Source organism: Anguilla anguilla, chromosome 14 (assembly GCF_013347855.1).
Source record: "Anguilla anguilla isolate fAngAng1 chromosome 14, fAngAng1.pri, whole genome shotgun sequence".
Taxonomy (NCBI): Eukaryota; Metazoa; Chordata; class Actinopteri; order Anguilliformes; family Anguillidae; genus Anguilla; species Anguilla anguilla.
In genome coordinates, this window is record NC_049214.1 from 34,410,986 (window position 1) to 34,427,222 (window position 16,237).

The 16,237-nt window shown below is 44.6% G+C and overlaps 1 protein-coding gene across 4 annotated transcripts in view; it reads right to left on the minus strand.

Annotated features, from left to right (window-relative positions):
• LOC118212968 (protein FAM214B) overlaps window positions 1–14,574 on the minus strand; it is a 34,573-nt gene extending 19,999 nt beyond the window's left edge. For 2 of the 4 annotated variants that reach the window (XM_035391544.1, XM_035391540.1), the window contains exon 1: window positions 14,439–14,574. The gene's annotated coding sequence lies outside the window, so the exon portion shown is untranslated. Of the gene's footprint in view, window positions 1–13,484; window positions 13,675–14,438 lie in introns of those variants that run through there. The other 2 variants (XM_035391543.1, XM_035391542.1) reach the window with 2 other exon arrangements.
• Between the last annotated feature and the right edge of the window lie 1,663 nt (window positions 14,575–16,237).

Sequence of the window (16,237 nt, forward strand, 5' to 3'; positions counted from 1 at the left end):
TGGCTGTTCTGTTCTCTCAGGCCCACACTAATAATATCCGGAGTGGGGATGGTCTGGTTGGCTGTACTGTTCTCTCAGGCCCACACTAATAATATCCAGAGTGGGGATGGCCTGGTTGGCTGTTCTGTTCTTTGCTCGGGGTCAGGGTTCAGTCTCATGGTTATGCACACCCCTCTTTCTTTGAATATAGAATAATATATTCTTAGCATAGCACCCAGAGACTTCCCATATTACACTCAGGCCTCTACGTGTGCAATACTTAACACAGTAATTGGCATGTCTAGTTTCCTACGCCATTTGCATTTCTGTTCCATTCTCTGGAGTTTCTGCCCCTTTCCCTCACCCTGAGTTCACAGGGCTTTCCTCTCCTGGTTCAAGCCCATGTCACCACACAACCTGGAGGCCCCTCCTGATCTGCATGTTAATGCACGTTTCTTTGCCGGGGCTTTGTATTTCACTGGCTAGTTCAATACCCCTGGCTGTAATCGGCCCAGCTACTCTTTCCGGTTTCCCTGATATTGAAACCAGGCTGTCCAGCGGAGAATGGGCTCCCCCCCTCTATATCCAAATTCCTCCCAAGATTTCTTCCTAAGAGGAAGTTTTTTTTTCCCCTCACCACCGTTCCAGTTTTTTTTCTCTTCCCACTGGGGAATTTTTACCTCCCTGGATTTTTGGGGGTTAAGGCTTGGTTTTGCCAAATCCTCCTCCACCCTGTCCCCTCACTTCCTCTTTTTCTGTAAAGCATCTTTGCGACGGTATCTCTGTAAAAAGCACGATGCAAATAAAACTGAATGGAATACGCAGAAGGGTTTAAGGTTTAAAGAGGAACAAAGATACAACCCATTAACATTACAGAAATGAGTAATGGAGAATGAATTGTACCCCCCAAGCAGAATAAAACTATCATAGAAAAAAAAACATCTCGGATGGCCATTGGTAGCGTATTGGCATTAATTTTACTGCCTGCATTTGCTACTGGAGGTGAAAGTTTGGAGTTTATCACAGGCAGGGGTTAGCAATGCTCATATGACTGCACAGGATGTATAAAGGATTGAGGCTGTTGCTGGCTTTGTGAGTAATTAAAGTACAATTACATAAAATGGCAAGACATTTCCTGAAAGATTTTGTTTGTTTGTTTGTTTGTGAGGCAAGGTCATCATTAAAGCTGCTTGTGTTGTTCTTTCAAACTCCTGAGCCCACTATGATTTGAGTACCGTGACCAGATTCCTGCCTGTGAGTCTGATCCGTGAGAATTTCTCTCCTTGCTGTTTTGACGCCAGGGCATATTAGACCCTTCAGGAATATGCGTACAGAGAGGCTTTTCCACCAAGGTTTTTCAGACGACCGGACTAGGGAGGATGGAGAGGATTAAATGGGGGCGGGGGGGGGATTGCAGGAAAATCCTTTTTTAATCAGCCGGGGTCCAAGAGGGCAGCCAAAGGGGAGTGACGATTGATGACTGACGGGGTGTGGGGGGGCGGCGGCACATTGCGAAACTGCGTGCTGCCAAACAGCTGGCCTCGATTATGACCTCTGCAAGTTGCCAGCTTCCTCTTTTTAAACCAGCTCCTGCTCCAAAGACCTGATATTCCAGAGCCCAGCACAGAATCAAACATCAGCGCATCATCGAAAGGGGCCTGTTTGAGGAGAGGGGAGGGGCATGCGGTTTGAAGAGAGGGGAGGGGCCTGCTGTTTGAGCTGGGGGGCGGGGCCTGTTGTTTGAAGAGAGGGGAGGGGCCTGCTATTTGAGTAGAGGGGAGGGGCCTGCTGTTTGAGCAGGGGGCGGGGCCTGTTTGAGGAGAGGGGAGGGACCTGCTGTTTGAAGAGAGGGGAGGGGCCTGTTGTTTGAGCAGAGGGGAGGGGCCTGTTGTTTGAGCAGAGGAGAGGGGCTTGCTGTTTGAACACAGGGGGTGGACCTGTTGTTTGAGGAGAGGGGAGGAGCCTGAGATTGCATGTAAGCAATGCCATTCTGGCCACAGGTCCAAGTTCAAAACCACTGCTGTAGATGGTAAGAACCAGGGAACTGCTCACAGTATAATGATCTCTCAACATGGCCACTATGCCCTGGCATTCTGACAAAGAAACAGAAGAACAGCATCATTACAATGTTCTAAAAGTTTCAGCATCATTTTGGACAAATTCTAACATTTTTTTCTTTTTTACGTATACCAACAAAATGCAGGTTCAGCTCATTTGCTCTGTCCTTCTGTGTCACAAATTGTTCAGTTCCTGTAACCAGGTGACCACACATAAGGGAGTGGTCCCCATTAACTTCACCCGTCAGTCTACAATGAAATCTTTTTTTTTTAAATGCAACCGCATTTCAAAGGTCTCATTTGTCATACATCACATTAGAGAAAATGAAAGCATCAGTTAAGCTGACTGATGAAGAGGCCGGGGGGAGTGAATGGGGGAATATTTGTTCTCACAAATCCAATTCTGACATAAATGTGATCGTAAGAAGGCCAGTCGTCCTTCATTAGACATCAAGTGTCTAATTAAGAATAACGAACCGGTCGTTACTAATCAGGGGTTGCAATTACGGCGGGGGAAAATCGCAGCGCGTACGCGCGGCGCCTGGAGATAGAGTCAGAATACCGCTGGGTTACAGCAGAAAATCTTCCCTGCTTGGGAACCCAGCAGCAGAGGGAGGAGAGAGTGTCAGATCGATCAGCGATTACCTTACAGTGAGAGGATTTTTCTTTTACCAGATAATAATTTTTTTCTCCTAGGTTATTTCCTATTCTCATTCAAGATGTATAATGGAGGAATGGTTCATTTGTAATTTCCTGAAGCTGAACTATGTCCTTGGCTTCGATTTTAAAAGGGCAAATTCAAAAGCAATGATTATAGATGCATATTTTATCATTCATATCTATTCATGTAGATATTTATACACTGTATGTGAACAATAAAAGGTATGGCCACATATTGATTGTATTCTGAGAAACACTCAAGCTATGACAAATTATTACTCACTTTTGCTTTCATGCTGTATGTATGTTGAACATTATGCCGCAATCACTCACTGGGTGGTTCCCGTCTCTGGACAGCACTCTAGATTTGTTTTGCCAGTTAACTGAACTTTCCAACCAAAGCACATTTGGAGAGTTGACCACAAGGCAATCGTACTATCTGTTGCACTTTAAGGAACATAGTAGCTATGTGGTTTGTGGACTGAATTTGGAAACTTCGGTTGCACCATTATGCATGAAGGCCCTAAATAAAGGGGGGAACCCTTGTGCACTCTCCCAGAGCACGCATCTAACGGAGATAAATAAAGAACTGGAGGAGTTTATATTCTATGCAATAAGAGTATGAAATAATCCAATGTGAAATTACGATGATATGACTATACCTTAATTGCTTCAGTAAATATTTAGGTACTGTACAGTGCAGTCCACAGGTATTTGGACAGTGACATAACTTCAGTTGTTTTGGCTCTGTGTTCCAGTGTATTGCATTTGAAACAAAACAATGAATATGAGGTTAAGGTGATGACTGGTAGCACCTTAACCTTAAGGGTATATACGTATATTCATATTGAGTGATCCATATAGGAATTACAGCCCTCGTTATACAGTTCCTCCATTTTAGAAGACCAAAAGTAATTTCACGAATTAACTTAATCATAATAAAGTCGTCATATTTAGTACTTAGTTGCAATGACTGCCTGAAGTCTGCAAACCATAGACATCACCAGATGCTGGGCATCTTCCCTGCTGATGCTTTGACAGGCCTGTACTGTCCAAATATTAACAGACTGCACTGTGGGCCCATATAACAAAATATATGGGCCCACAATGAATAAAAGAAATTGGCCTTGATAAGGCTACTTTAATGCAACAGTCAACTCTGGGAACTTCAGGCATTTAGGCACATGAGCTAGTTTGCCAAACTGAGCTGTGTCTACACATGTAGCGACAGTAGCTAGCTGTTAACAGCTGACTTTCCATACAGGCCACTAAGCTAATATAATAACAGAGTTACTGTAAGTTTTGATTCAATATCAACGAGCAAATCTGTGCTGATTTCAACGTGTTATTTATTTAGAACCGTTTCCGTCCCTCGCTGTGAAGCTGGAGGAGGGATCAGCTGACGCACGGAAGCAGAAGGCCGACTCCCCCAAGCCGCCCGGACAACGTGCTCTTCCGTCAAGTGGCTCGATTGCGTCAGACACCGCAAGATTCCTTTGTGGAAGTGCACGGAACGGAAATTCCACCCAGCTGCACCCACGGCGAGGCAGATTTTCGTGTTCTGTTTTCCAGTCGTGTCGCTCGTGACATTCTGAGCAGCGAATCGGCGCGCGGTGCGCGATACCGTCCCTTTCCATCTCAGCAGTGCCGGTGAAAAGCGGACGTGATGCGGCCGTTTTGAGGTTTGTGAAACCGGTATCCTACAGTGGGAAGTGTTACTACAGTCCATCGGTCTATAGACATCAAACTGACATTGCAACAAACCTCCCTGGTCACATAAAAATATTTATCTCCAAATGGAACCCTGGCTTGCTTTGCGTTAAACTTAAAACACCAACAAAAATATGTTAACTAACCACTGCTTTCACACGGGCTCACTTGACTTACAGTTTGAACTTGGGCTGATAAATATTTTAAGACAATCTGGAATGCGACCCATTAGCTGCCAGATGAGTCTAGTCCAGTGTCGTACAGGGCTTAATGCAGGATATTTTATTTCAAACACATTCAGGCCGTCGGAACTCCTGGACGTGCCAGCCCTCTCAAACAGGGACGTGACTTTGACTAAACATTCTGAAGTCTAAGAACAACACTGGCCCCCTGCAATTTACTTCACTCATGTCTCCCTCTCCCCACCCTTAAAGGTGAATTTAAACCTGGCTGTTTAAATGTGAAAATGCCCCCTTTAACACGAGACACTTCACAACAAACGGTTACATCAAATTAATTTTTTGTGTGAGCCATCTTGTTTGTGGTTGCTAGAATACAAAAAACAGCTGCTAGTCTATCCTTGTGCAGAATGCTAGAAGTGTACACGTATGCATAATAAAGTCAATTTAAACATGATCTTGGGGCAGATAATTAAATTCTTTGGCAAGCAGCCATGCTGTAAGCGGGATAATGTACAGCGAGCTTGTCAATTGTTTCAAAGTAGGCCCCTTGAGGGTGATTAAGACCCCTGCGCTAGGCTCCAAGCTCACGTCACCCTGTGGGGGCTCATTTTCAAACAACTGACTCGCTCACTGTACATTACCGCGCACATAATGAAGAATGCCACAGATTTCAGCAGGACAGCGCTAGCCTCAGGCCCACCTCAGCAAAATACATACAGCAAATCTTTAAATCGTAAAGCTAGGCTTGTGCTGTAGACGAGAGTCCATTATCTGAACTGACCCCCCCCCCCCTTTGTGCTCACTGTTAAATGCTTGCCCTCTCCCACAGGTCATTGTTTATTTACACCGGGAAGCTAATGCAACACTGTTAAATACAACAATGTCAGAAATGATGCCAATGTTCGTTCACAATGAGAAGCAGTAATTGACTTCACTACAGTTCGGCAGAAGCACAGGGGAACTGTAATGATCACCAGCCAAGACACAAATAAAAGGGGCCAGCTGTACAAACACTGATATAATATGTGCATTACAAAAGGTAGTAACAGCAAGGGAACCAGATCAAAAGAAACCATTTCCTGAACTGCAAAGCACGTTGACCTTTAATAGGCAATAACGCAACACGAAGTAACCATCGCCAGCAACAAGACTACAAACGTGTTCTGATCCTCAGCACGGCAAAACAGCGCGTTCACGCGTGAAGAGCTTCGTGCTCGATGGTTGTAATTCCAGGTCAGAGACTGTGATTTGGGAGCAGGTCATGTTCATCATGAACGGTGGTCCAATGGGCTCCGCTCTCTCACACAGCTGATGTTTCTCTCTCGCCACGCACGAGCAATGCCACGAGAACTTCCCTCAAGCTTCCCACTTTGTCCTCCACCCGAGGCGAGTTCTCTGTCTCTCTCTCACGCTCACGCTCACACATTTTCTCACGGACGGACTCTCACACACACCACACTCGTACGCACTCTTTCCCCGCCTGTCTCTCTGCGACACTTCAAAGCCCGGAGGAAGACGTGAGAGAATGGCGTCCTGCTCGCTGAAACAAAGGATGCCCTGCGCATCCTGCCGTGGTCACCTGGCTGGTCAGCCGCCGTCAGCACACAACAAGCCCGCTGGCTGGGCCGGGACGCCCTTTCTGGGGGAGAGGACAGAACGGAAACGGGCACTAAACTAAGGAGGCATGGAAGAATGCGTGTATGTGTGATTGTGTGCATGTGTGTGTGAGTATGTGTGTGTGTGAGTGTGTGTGTGTGTGTGTCTGTGTGCATCTGTTTGAGTGTATGAGAGTGAGTGCATGCATTTGAATGCATGACTGTGAGTGAGTGAGTGTGTGCGCGAGTGTGTGAGTGAGTGTGTGTGTGTGTGTGCACACAAGTGAGTGTGAGTGTGTGAGAGTGTGTTAACACTACTTGATGGGACACATCCTCAGACAGAAACAGAGCCAGAAACCAGCTCCCTAAAGTCACACTCTTTAAACGAGCTCCTCTTACTTCAGTCTAACTATACCCACGTTGGCAGTTCATCGCAGAAAAATCTCTCATTTGGAGATAGCATCTCAGAGCGGAACAGAAGAGGATACTGACGGCAACACTTTCAGACCTCCGCATCGATCCAGAGGCCTCCGCAAACCACAGAACCCCGTCGTCTTCGGACTCAACATTTAATGGCCTGGGTACGACAGGCAGGTCGGCTAATGGCAGTAACCTAGGAGACGGGATCATGTTCAGCAGCTTGAGGGTGAATGTCAGGAGCGAGAGAAAGGTCAGCGTCATAAAATAACACACTTATTACATGGTTATTCATGAAGCGGAGGGTAAAACCATACCAAAAAGCGAAATGGGCAATTTGTGAATGAATAGGTGTTTTTCATTGCACAGTTATGCCTGAATGCAGTAGTTCCCTGCTTAGGCCATATCATCCAGCTGTGGTAATTAGTGACGTAAGTAGACTGAGGTTCATTCCGGTGCTTTAGACTTGTGAAAGGGAAGAAAGGTGGACAGAAGTAGAAGACTTCCTCCTTTCTTCCCTTTCACAAGTCTAAAGCACCGGAATGAACCTCAGTCTACTTACGTCACTAATTACCACAGCTGGATGATATGGCCTAAGCAGGGAACTACTGCATTCAGGCATAACTGTGCAATGAAAAACACCTATTCATTCACAAATTGCCCATTTCGCTTTTTGGTATGGTTTTACCCTCCGCTTCATGAATAACCATGTAATAAGTGTGTTATTTTATGATAATGACTTTGAATATAATGGCTGCTTTGTCCCCTAGTTATTAATAGACAACTATAATTTCAAACACAAATGTAGGGTAGACAAATATTAAGAAAAGTTGCCAACTAACATCTGATCTAGCGCGTGTCCACTGAAATAACCATTCACACTCCACCCCCTCCCCATTTCCCACAGCACAAGAACAGACCGTACATGTCAACGTGGGAAAAAAATGGTGTCGGAGCATGATGAAAAGAACAGGGGGGGAAAAAAAAAAAACCCCAAGAAAGCAGTGCCAGGGCGGCTTCATAGCAGAAACCAAAGAAGGATTCGGTGCGACATGACAAATCACTCTTGGCAGGAGGAACTTGGTGTGCCGGCGTCACAGAGCAACAGGTCAAAAGGTTGACCGCCCCCAAACACACAATGGGTGGCCGTTAATAAAGTCGAGACGTCCGCTTGAGATGCGATACGTCTTCCTGAAGCCGTTGGCAGGGTGAAAGATGACCTTGCCAGCCGCTGGGCAAAAGGAGGCCAGTAACTAGCCTCTGGAAAGACTAGTGATATCATAATCGCTGGTGCAACAGATAAAGAGACTTCAACCACCATTCAAAGAGCAGTCGATTTTCAGCAAGTGTTTTCAGAGTGGCCAACCTCCAAATCCGATATCCTGTTTCTCAGCTGTACTCAAAACCTGTGTCAATTTCCATAGTCTTTGTTGATCTTCACAAAGGGGTTACGAAGTGGTGTGGATGTTTGTGTGTGTATGTCTCTGCATGCGTGAGTGCGAGTGTGTGTCCTATGTGCGCGCGCATGCATGTGTATGAAGGTAAAAAATGTGCACATATGTACATGCCTATTTGAGTGCAAGTGTGTGTGTGTGTGTGAGCACATTGCACAGTGCTGAGAATTCACACACATTATGTCCCCCTGGAGAGGAAGCCAAAGCCCTTCTGTGTGGCAGATAAAGAGGGGTATTGAATCTGAGGTGTTGGGACAGCTCAGAAGTCCTTCCAATGCATTGCACTGGGGAAAGGTAGAGGCAGTTCTTTTTTGGAAGGGGTGTGGGTGATGGGGACAAGGGGTATTTTTCCTTTGCTTTGAAACAATGCAGAACAACAGTATCAATTTTACAGGTCCATGACAGCACGTACCACCTAGCAGTCACCTTCAGAAAAGGAAAAATAATCATTGGTCTTGATCTTTCATCTAATGGTACTTCACGCAAATTTATTTGCAAGGAACTATTGACTTGTGTTATCAGCCTCTAGAGAAGCAATTTAGTTTTTTGGGGGAAAAAAAAGAAGTAAAAGCAGCTGGTAATTAAAAGCACACCACAAATTCAAAAGCAGATTCAAAGCTTGTTGTTCAAAAGAGATATAAATAACTGCCAAAAGCAGAGCCCATCTAGGAAATGTGACCATAAAAAATCATGAGGCGACCACAAAAAACGCTCTGCCGAGCATGACAATATCACTGAAGAACAGAACAGTGGATACGGCCTGCGCTATGCCTTAAGCAGGGGACTGGATTTCTGTCCCTGTCTGGGCCTAAGGCTCCCTTCGTCAAAGACCTTGCCTGGGGGGCAGTGGGGAGACAGTGAAGCGCCATGGCATAACAGATCAGGGACAAGAAGGCAAATTGACAGGCGAATCAGGGAATGAAAAGAAACACTCTTAATTTAGAAAATAATGTATAAATTGGGTAAGTACTGAATATGAGTAAGTGTTATAAGCGAATGGCAATGTCTGGCCATGCACCAAATATAGTTGAGAAAATTTATTTTTTTTAATAATTTTTTTTTTTTTTTTTTTTTTTTTTTTACAGGATACAAGAACACCCTACCACATTTTAAATCAGCATAATCTCCTACACAGGACTCTTAGTGCCAGTGGAAGCTGCTGGGTTAATTAGTTTTAATAATATGTAGGCCTATCTGTAGGCCTGTCCTATTCATGTTTATGAACAAATGGACAAAAAGATTAGCGTCTTAAGGCTTCCCCTGAAATAACATCTGCAACACAAAGAACGTCCCTGTGCTTGAATTGTAAAGCTGGATTATGAAACTGCCCCTTCAGCACCCAGACTCTGGAGCCCACTGAGAACTGAAGGCTGGCCAACAGCGGGCTGCAGCGTCCCTGGCCTCTCGTTGAAGGGGGAACCAGCCACAGAATCAATGGTGAAAGCAGAGCACTCGAGATACTTCAGGTTTTTGATTTACGGTTAGTCCAGTGCTGCCCCCGCTCCGGTTGCACTGTAAGGAATGTTGATTAAAACCCCCACTAATTGCCCGTTTGGTCTGGCCGGGGACCGACGGCTTGAGGTGCATAGAGACTGACTAGTCCCGAGAAGTAATTACAGAAATACGTTGCATTTTAGGAGCCGCATTGAACCACAGGGTGGGAGCGGGGGGGGGGAGCTACAGTAAGGTGGGTTAGAGTTAAGGTCTTCAGAGAACCCCCCTTTTCAGGAAAGTTTGAGTCGTTCTGAGACAAACGCATAGCCATCTGTTTGAGAGATAAATGAGCAGGTAAGGGAACCCAAGGTCATATTTTGATCTATTTTCACGAGCTGGATTGATTAAGGGGATTATTTATTTCCCCGTTTCACCTGTTTTTGAGCTCAGTGTCCACAAAAACCTCTCTGCATCGCCCTCCTTTTCAAAATCCAAAATTAATAGGCCATCTACTGCATGAAGTTGACATGGAATGAGCTGCTATGCAAATCTTACTTTTATTCATAAAACATAAAAGCATGCAGGCAGTTCCACTTGCTCCAAAATAACCTTTGGCAGCAACGCTAAGGACATCCCAGCATGGCAAAACTGGCTGACTGAGTGCAATTTCACAGTTTGATGTTGCTTCATGCAAACATATAACGTGGGAACGACAGCAATATACACCTGAAGTGGGCACCTCACTTTGGATCTCGCTCACTTTACAAGAACATTCCAGAAGCTCCACAGGTACCAAGGATACCTTAAAGTACTTCCCCTGGACAACTCCTCGACCTGCCCACCCCCACCCAAAAAAGCACCTCCTGAGTTATGCAGAAACAGCACCAAAAGGAAAATACTCCAAGGCTCTCAACATTTCAATACAAAAGGCCTGTCATACTAGTAGGTTTGAGGGAAACTGTGGGTGGGGAGGGAAGTGGGGGGTTAGAGTTTGTAAACAACCTCTGAAAGCAGACCAGGCATGCTCTCATACCCTATCATCCTGTAATTATTTTCACGTACAATAGTAAAAGAGGTTATGGTTGCTAAATTGGAAGTCACTAAACTGAATCAAAGCCATGTTTGAATTAGGATTGGTGAGGCAATTTATTTGAGTGAAATTAAAAACAGACAAAAAGCCCGAAGGTAATAATAACCCCCCAACACAAACAGCCAGGCTTTAAAGAGAGGATTTCAGGTGAACAGTTAATGGCTTGTGTGCTTTAGCCAAGGGTAAATCCTAATGCAAGCAATAAAAAACTGTTTGCGACAGTCAGATATCAACGGTGTTTAAAGACGTTTTAAGTGGATTTATTCATTTTCAACTTTATGGTCTCCTGTCCTGAAAGCTCATAAGTTATTTATTCAAATCTTATCACCCGTTAAAGCAATCCTGTCCCTCAGTCAATTCTTGCACTCAAACTCCAGGCCATTTTAATGCTGAGGAAACGCTCTACCCATGGGCACAACGTTTCGGCACATTCCTCCCAGTGCGTCAAACCTTCACGGAGTGTTTTCAAAACAACACCTGATCATTATTTAGAAATGGTTCATGGTTAACCTCCCTGGTTGGCTGTTGAACACACTGAACAAAACATGAAGCCAGGGACCAAGGGCTGGAGGAGAATGCAGAGACCAGCTTGGCAGGGCAGGCTTTCATTAGCAAATTCCTCAAACTCCTTCAAGTTTGTTTCGAGGGGTGTTCTCCTCCTCCTCCAATCCTTCTCCCCCCTCCCCCAGTTACAAACAACTAAAAAAAGGGGGGGTGGGGGTGGGGGGGGGTCAAACCCACAGCTCTTGTGCCACAAGAACTGCCAAAACATCATCAAGGCCAATCAATAACGTCCACCAGGGCGGCGACAAACCACTGCAAGTCAGGCCCCATTTGTCAGGCCGTTCGTTCCCTTGGAGACGATGTCAGAGGAACGATTACTTATTCAAACCTGCGAACCCAAGGAATTCTGCTTTTGACCGATTAAAAATTCCTCCCATGACCCTCTATCCACGCATAAATCCAGATTGCAAACGGCAATAGATTCAACCGCAGACTATGATTCAAGCGCACGGTGACTTCCTTACGGACGCGCTGCGCCGTGGGATGAATAACGCTCTCCTGCCCTGAATAGAATAAACACTGCTTAGTGGCAGAGTGCCCGGGTCTGTCATCCTGAGCCTGGAGCGTATCCGAGTGCAGAACTGGATCAAGTCATGCCTTTCGGTTCCGCTGTCCCTCGGTGTGCAGTGATCCCCTGTGACTCACACTGAGGGATCAGCGAGTCGCAGAGTGATGGACAGACTTCCTGTGAGCATGCTCTTACAGGAAAGACTGAATCATACAGGCACAAGAGGTTACAAAAAGCAGCATGTTCCAGACATGCTTTGACATGTCGGGGCATGTCAGGACATGTCTACTGCCGGACAGGCAACCCTTTATAGGTCAGAGACCATTCTGAAAACTTTTTGGAAACTGACCTTTTGATTACAGAGCACTGACAGGCACCACTCTTCAACACGTGCGCAAAGAAGCTGTCTAATTAGCACAAGGAACTCCAAACTCTTTCACAACAATGTGCAGCAAAAAATGTATTTGAGCAATTCAAGCCCTATACTGTATGTCACTCTTCTAAAAAGTGACTTCAATCTAACAGGAGAAGAGATGCTAAACAAATGGAAAATCAAAAAAAGAAATATGCCTAAATAATAAAAAAGCAAGACTTGCTTGAGTAAACCTTGAATAAACCCACAGTGTAAAAATGGAGGCACTTAGCGTTTGCCTCAATGATCCAATCAAAATCCGGAAGAGCGATGACTTGTTGTAAAATGAACAGGCAGCTCCCTAATGCTGAAAGAGAATTTTGGCACTAACAGCCCGTGCATCCATCAAACAGAAACCATTAAAGCAGCCATCGGTAGTGGATGACCACTTGCTAAGTCTCGGTGTGGACCAATACACTTCCGGGTCATTCCGGCCAACTCCTCCTGCACTCAACTAGGGTCAGCTGAGCCCTGAAGCCTTCAGCTCCTAATAGGCCTAATGTACAGATTCATTTCAATACACCTGAATAAATTACAAGTCCATGTAAAGCAATACCATGAGGAGGGGTGGGTGTGGGGGTGGGAAGTATTACTGTGCCAGAGATTACAGGTATCCCTAACATGTACAATCAGAAGGGATCACACTAACAATGCAGACATGGTTCTAATTATCCTAATGGTCAGTAAGGCCTATCACTGATTCAGGTGCGGAATCAACTGAAGCAGTACAGAAACGTGACCTTCGACTATAATCAGTCTGTAAGGATAATTACAATCAAAAATCACAATCTTGATTATTGGCTCATTTATGTGGAAGTAGATCACAAGAAAGAAAGTTTCAAGATGATAGCGCATACAGATCAAAGTCAGCCAGAACTGACTGCAGTAGGTGACAGTGCAATGTTAACACATGCCACTTAAAAACGAGTTGATTTGATCTATAAAACCAGGTTAGCTTAATATCCCAGATAACAAGAGAAAACTGCCACAAATAAGCGGATGCAAATTAAATAGGTTAATCTATGCCAGCTTTGCCATCTATGCCAAAATAAATGGGGTCATTGATCAGGCGTCAGAGAGGGTGCAATGCCTTCGTTGCTGGGATAACAGTGATCGACTGTGGTAGATTTTAAAGATTTAGCTAGACATCTGCAACGCTACAGGTTAGCTGAACCAGATGACCATCAGCGGTCATTTTAATCCACGCGACCTAATTCTCAAAGCCTTTCTTTAGTTGTGCACGTTTTTCTTATGCCAATGCATGGGCTAGAGATTAACACATTCACGTTTTAACCAACACAATACTGATAGCAATAATGACATAAGTTTAATTTGACAACCATGCATCCCCTTTATCCTTAACCTTCCCATATGTTCCCACAACAAGGTGAAATCTGAAGTGCCAATTCAAGCGTAGCCTACCTCAAACACGCCCACAAATGATCAAGACCAGATCGATAGCAATCCTTCTCTTACAGTTCCATCAGTCGTTGGTAAAAAAAGACGGTGTCAAAGAATCGAGCATTAAATTTTTTTGTGGAAAACAATGAGAAAATGCACTGGGTAAAGAAAGAAAGGCTGGACTGGAATCCAGGACAAAGCACAGAAACGCCCCCTACCAAGAGCTTTCACATCACTGCCCACTAATGTCTTTTAGCAATGCTCTACGCTGTCATTCCAACTGTGGGAAATGGAACGCATGCCAATTTTCTGCCTGCCAATGGTAAATATGTATAAATAATTCTGAGGACCATGCAAGACAAGGCATGAAAGCAGCTGTCAAGCTAGACAAGGCTAATTCAAACTAAAGTTAATTGGAAATGCCTGCATACGTTTCCTCTTTTTGCTGGACACTAAAATATACACAATGTCGGCTGTTTTAACATGCCAGCTGTAGTATGAACTGTCTTTATTACAGCTATATGGCATTTGAATCGATAGCTCACAAGAGACATGTCGATCTACTATTGCGATTTAAACTGTAACAGCATTATGTGCAAAAACACAGACACCTTTCTAGATGGCTAACTAAAAAGCAAACGAAAACAAGCATTTGTTATTTTTGGCACCACCGAGTGTTTGGCTATGTCGTTCTCTGTAAAAATGGAAATAGCAAAGAAAATACCAGGTAACGAGGGGGTTAAGATTGCAAACATTCCCTTCGTCTCTGGAGAAACTGAGTCAAATTCTCTTTTTTCCTGTCTGTAATCGATTTCACGGAAATTAGATGTGCTTACATACAACGTGCATTACTTGTTTGTGTAGCTAGCTAAAATGACATGGAGAGCTCCTTCTAGTAAAGAGAGGTAAGGAACACGGTCCGTTTATCAGTCTCAACACCGTTTTCTCCAATTTGTCTTGCTTTTCTGCTCTTACCTTCCCCAGAGCCCCTTTTCTCCCTCTTGTACGTCTCTTCTGCAGCTTTCCACGAGCTCTGCTCAGCTGTTCTCTCCGTGCCCCCGCCCCGAAACGACTATCCCTTTAAAACCCAACGCTTCCGGGGTCTCCTGGAATGAGAGTAGGAGGATCTCAAAACGAATTTACCCCGCCTATGTGTTGTATGATTGGACATTGAATGCTAGTTTAACCAATAAGAAAGTACTGTATACGCCCTTTAACAAAATATTAGCATAATTGGAACATTATTGGCTACAGTTGTAACTGTTTCTGACGTTGCCTTCCAGGACACGCCTAGTACACGTGCTACATATCCTTCTTGTTTGCCCCTAACGAATGAAAGGCAAAGCAACAGCGGTTCTTGAAGGTTGCCTTAATCAAGACGTAATATAGTTCCAGAATAAGCGAGCAAGAAAGCTACGCCTTCAATGTCAGAATTACGGTCTTTTTTTAATGACCCCGCATATGGAGAGAGGCGACTACTAACGAGGACGCCAGTTTCCTCAATACAATTGGGGTAATGTCATTAAGGAAGTGTCCTAAGTGTTTTTAGACTGTTTACACCCCACATGACTGCACTGTCTGTTTCTTTCGGCCGTGTCCGTAACAGCTTACTTGTCTGCTATTGAGTATATACGTCCACACACACACATATATATTAGGGCTGCCTTTAGTCAATTAATTACTTAATTTAAGCGCTTACGTGAGCGAACACATAAAAAATCAGCAAACACAGTGGCCTTCCAGGATTTGAGGTTGATATCCGTGCTGTTGCCATTGGTATGAACCAGGCTTGTCCAGAATTTTTATACATGGCCCGATGTATGCTGGGATACGCTTATGTGTGCTTAATGAACGGTGAGTCACTGCTGTGTGAAAGCCTCTGGTTTGCATGCATTTGTCACCCTTCATTTAAGGTGATTTTGTTGTGGTTCATTGGTGTTCCCTGCTTGTAAATGTCAAGTCGACTTCAGTGTTCTGGCACATCCTCCTTCAGTGCCAAGTAATGAAATGTATTTGTAACAAAAACCTGGGGCCGACCTGGGTCCCTGTGACTTAGATAAATACTTCTAAAAATACTTCAAAAAATTCTGAGGTAATCCACAGATTTCCGCAGATTTTCTCCAGAGCAGTTCATTTTACATTTATGTTTTCAGATCACCTCGCTGGCCATGGAATCAATTTGGAAGCACCTTTTTTTAGTTTTCAGTACAAATTGATATGGATTGCTCCATTGCCTAGAGTATACATTTCAGTGAAGGCAAAGGTCAAAACAATTTTAGAAAACAGCTCATGGCAGAGATTTGCAGTCAGTTTCCTTCTAGATGAGTGCAGACCATCAACCCTCCTTATGTATGCTTTCAATTTATTTAGGAATGAAGCAGAGAGGGTTACAGACAGGGATGGGATGGTAAAGAAGAGAGGAATGGAGCCCCTGCCTACATAGGAGTAGTCGTGTCCGGCGGTGAGCCACGTTACTGACAGCTACTGACAGCAACCACGTTACTGACAGCTACTGACAGCTACAACACTGTCTCCCCAGCAATCACGTTCCTTCCATGAACAGACTGCTATTATTAGAGGAAAATCTATTCTGGATTTGCTGCTGTGAGTCGGAACGCTCATTGAAACGGCCTGTGCTGGCAGTTTGAGCCTAATTAACACCTATGGTGATGTATTAGTGCAGGGATGTCAAACTGTGTTTATTCATTTGGGAGTATGTCCACGGCAGAGTTCACATAGCCGGCCTTAACGCTCAATTCCGGTTCTTTTTGCTT